This window comes from Schistocerca serialis, chromosome 5 (genome assembly GCF_023864345.2).
Source record: "Schistocerca serialis cubense isolate TAMUIC-IGC-003099 chromosome 5, iqSchSeri2.2, whole genome shotgun sequence".
Taxonomy (NCBI): Eukaryota; Metazoa; Arthropoda; class Insecta; order Orthoptera; family Acrididae; genus Schistocerca; species Schistocerca serialis.
Window position 1 is genome coordinate 342879148 of NC_064642.1, and position 4401 is coordinate 342883548.

At 42.9% G+C, this 4401-nt stretch overlaps 1 pseudogene; it reads left to right on the forward strand.

Annotated features, from left to right (window-relative positions):
* The first annotated feature begins 3912 nt into the window (after positions 1 to 3912).
* Positions 3913 to 4030, forward strand: LOC126482463 (5S ribosomal RNA; annotated as a pseudogene).
* The last annotated feature ends 371 nt before the right edge of the window (positions 4031 to 4401 follow it).

The window sequence follows — 4401 nt, forward strand, 5'->3', positions numbered from 1 at the left end:
AGCATGTTGGTTATGGGAGTGTCTCTGGCTGGTTAGTTGTTTTGGGGAAGGAGACCAGACAACGAGGTCATCGGTCTCATCGGATTAGGGAAGGACGGGGAAGGAAGTCGACCGTGCCCTTTGAAAGGAACCATCCCGGCATTTGCCTGGAGCGTTTTAGGGAAATCACGGAAAACCTAAATCAGGAAAGCCGGACGCGGGATTGAACCGTCGTCCTCACGAATGCGAGTCCAGTGTCTAACCACTGCGCCACCACGCTCTGTTGGTGTCTCTGGTCACTATCATGATAGGTGCGCTTGATCCAGCGCCTACTAATCAACCTTCGCTCCTCATCTTTGCCGACTGGTGTACTGACGACAGCTTACGCCAGCACAGTGTAATATTATTGAATTTCAGATACCTTGTATAAGAGATATTTGTCATAAAAGAAAAGGACAGCCAACGAACTGTAGGTCGTGAAGATGCTAAGCATCTCAGCGCGAGACTGAAGAGATGATTTTCTGCTTTTTTTAATGTGCGCCTATACCAAAACGCGTGTCCAGCGCTAAATACTCTAAATAAACACTATGGCTCGCTGCGCGAAGATATTTACAATCATTGCCGCAGAGGTTGGTAGCAAGAAGCTGCGAAACAGAAGAAAGAACAATCTATCTTTTGTTAAGGAATATTCTAGAGACTTCATTATCCCTTGTACTTTTGGTCGCCGACATGTTAAGACGTACTACATAGCATTGCTACAAGTTGTATTTTTATTTTGTGTAAAAACAATGTGAAACGGCAAACAAACATTTCGGTAACTCGGGTGTGGATGCAATGCACTTACGCACATGCAAGGACATTTAATTTTAAGAAGGAACGGACTGACGAAGCAGCGATTATTGGACTGCGCCATTTACAAAAGAAATATCAGATGTAAGTCATGCATTTATTGTGTATTCGTCAATGTGTAGAAGTTTAAAGCCAATTTGTTCAAAATACATTAATATTTTACGATGCAGTAATTTTCTTCTTATTTTTTTCTTTGACTAACCAAAACTGATGCTCAAATTGTATATGAGCTTTCTTACAGGTTCACTCTTTATCGTGGTGTCTCGATTGTATTTGGGAGACCACTAATGTGTTCAGCTTCCGATCTGTTAATCTTTCTCTTACGAAATGCCACTAATCTGCTTTCATTTCCATTTTTATATTCAAATAGGTCCCTTTCATGATAGGTGCGCTTGATCCAGCGCCTACTAATCAACCTTCGTGCCTCATCTTTGCCGACTGGTGTGCTGGCTTCAGCTTATGCCAGCACAGTATTCCTGTTTTTCCCGAATATTTTTTACTTACTTCTTTCGTCGACTCTGTCACCAAAGACTTCTTCGCGGTCATCTTCGTTGTACCTATATTTGTCTGTCCAATGTCGTGATAGCCCTTTTTGAGATATCTATTCCGCTTCTGCTTAACTGTGTATAGTGAAATGCATTATCGCACTATCTATAGCCTTAGGAAATTACAAATGCAGTTTATGATTTCTTAGTCCTTCAGCATGCCCTTATTTCCACAACGATTCTTCTGAATGATTCTCTTATACCTCAGTCAAATAATAATTATTACTAAATTGTGATCTGAGTCTATATCTGCTCCTGGGTATGCCTTACAATCCAATATCTGATTACAGAATCTATGTATAACCGTGACGAAATCAATCTGGAATCTCCCTGTGTATCTAAGCCTTTTCTAACTATATCTTCACCACCTGTTATTTTAGAACAGTGTCTTCGTTGATGTTATTAGCTGAAATATATTGCAGCAATCTATTAGTCCTTCGCCTCTCTCATTTCTGTTCCTAGTCGATATTTTCTCTTTCTCATTCCTTCCAATATTACAGCGTTCCAATCATCCGTTACTACTGTATTATCCTCTCGGTTTACAAGATGAATTACATGTTCAGTATCACCATATACTTTCTCAATCTCCTCAAGTTCTGCTTGACTGTTGTTGGTGGCGTTGATTTGATGTTGATTGTGATGAGAACAACCCTATCAATGAATGGTTTAGAGTACCTCACGGAATCTTGTCTCTCGATTAATCTCCCGTTAATCACTTTCCTGTTGTTGACTTCCTTGTCTTCTTTCCATTTCATTTCACTGAAGCCCACTACAGATATATTTCTTCATTGCATTTCTCTTTTCAATTTTTTGGCTTCAATACATACTCGTACTTCAGACCTCACACGTGAACCATAGCAGTATGCCTTGCCAAACCTTAACAAACCACTAAATGGTGATGCGGACTGTCAACTGCCGTAATGAAACAAGGGTTGTGCATCATATACCTTTATTGACTGAGAATTCAAATGATAATGCTCAGAACAAACATTGAATTAGATAACACATTAGGAGAAAATGTGTGTAGATATTGATATGTCTGCGTAAGCAGAAAAAACTAACGATCAAAGTCCGAAAACAATTTATTGGACTGTTCAATTAACCAAAACAAATTCTCCAACTATAACACCAACACAAAACAGTGATTCGTCTTAGAATCACAACTACATACAGGAATAATATAGAAAACAACTGAAATAATTTCCTACTAGTCTCCGCCAGAGAATTCTCTGATATACCAAGCCTAATCCAGAGATCAGCGAGAAGATCTTAGCCGGGCTGCCGGGGCGGCAGCTATACATGCCTGCTGGCGGTCGATGAACCGCCGATGTGTGGCCGAGCGTCGGCCTTTATAGCGCTTCGGCGGATAGGTACCTCGGAACTATTTTCCATCACATGGTTTGACGCGTGAAAATAGTTCCGGGATCTGCAGCGACCTCTTCCTTATGTTTATGTGGGCCGGTAGTGGCCCCTGGTGGCCGCTGGTGTCTTTACTGTGATGTTGTTGTTGTGGCCGTTCATCAATATGCCTGTCGGTTCTGTAGTGCTTCGGTGTGCCTGCGTGGCGGGCAACCCGCGGCTGCGGGCTGTCAGTTTGGTTGTTGATACTCTAGGCGCTGTGATGTCTGGTGGAGAAGGCCACAGCACATATCTATGCGTAATAGTCGCGGGTCACTAGGAAATAAGGGAGTGGTAATGTTCTAGCAGAATAAACCGACTTGCTAAGGCTATGTCAGCCCACGCTAACTGGATTTTAATTGAAAAGTTAAATTGATTTTCATGACTGGACTGGAATGTTGATAAAAGAGAATTTTTCTAACAACTTTATTCCAGAATGTTGGATGCCCATTTCTGGCAGTATGAAAACGCTGAACTACAGTAAACTACGCTTCGAAAGTTGCTAGCGCCGACCAGCCAAAAGCCATCCTGCCAAAACCTATTGTAAATTTGCTTTAACAATGTTGACGTTCGTAGCGCCGGCATCTCACGGGCGCGACACAAAGGCTTGTCTATGGTGGCGTCCTGTGTCTCCCATGTTACAGCGCGAGTTGCCTTTCCTAGTCGCGCAGCACTGCCTAGGTGGTCAAGAGCCTGCAGAGAAACTCCATATTCATATCTGCCACTGCGGTGAGATCTGAGGGTGGTCACTGAACTCACAGCCTGCACGCTCCGTCGACCACGAGCTTCGCTAATCCGGCCAAAAGCTCCCGCCGCCCTGAGCCACAGAGAATGGGCAAGGGGGCCTCCTCCACATCACAGAGCCACAACTCCTCTCCCCAGTAGTTACCAAGGAAATGAACTTAACATGCATATTAGAATTACCAGAAAAAGAAAAGATGATATCCTCAAGAATCATCATGTACTCCTATGGATAATTATGCTCTGTATTGCATATACATTAGATATTAGTAATAAATTGTCGTTGCATATCAAGGAATTGAGCTTACTGAGAGAAAAAATGAAACACGAGGTTAGCTACAGCCTGACGCGTTTCGATACAGTCTATAGTCCAAAATATAGAAATACATTATTATTTGATAGCAACGGCCTTGCTGCAATGGATACACCGGTTCCCGTCGGATCACCGAAGTTAAGCGCTCTCGGGCGTGGCCGGGACTTGGATGGGTGACCATCCGGGCCGCCATGCGCTGTTGCCATTTTTCGGGGTGCACTCAGCCTCGAGTTGCCAATTCAGGAGCTACTCGACTGATTAGTAGCGGCTCCGGTGAAAGAAAACCATCATAGCGATCGAGAGAGTGATGTGCTCATTACACCCCCCTCCTAACCGCATCCTCAGCTGAGAATGGCACGGCTGTCGGATGGTCCCGATGGGCCACTTGTGGCCTGAAGACGGAGTGATTTATTTATTATTTGATATGAAACTGTGTATAAAATATAGTGGAAGTATTTGGTACAGAAAATACATCATAGAAAAAAACTGTCGCAAATCTTCCTCAAAAAAATGTGTGTGAAATATTATGGGACTTAACTGTTAAGTTCATCAGTCCCTAAGCTTACACACTACTTA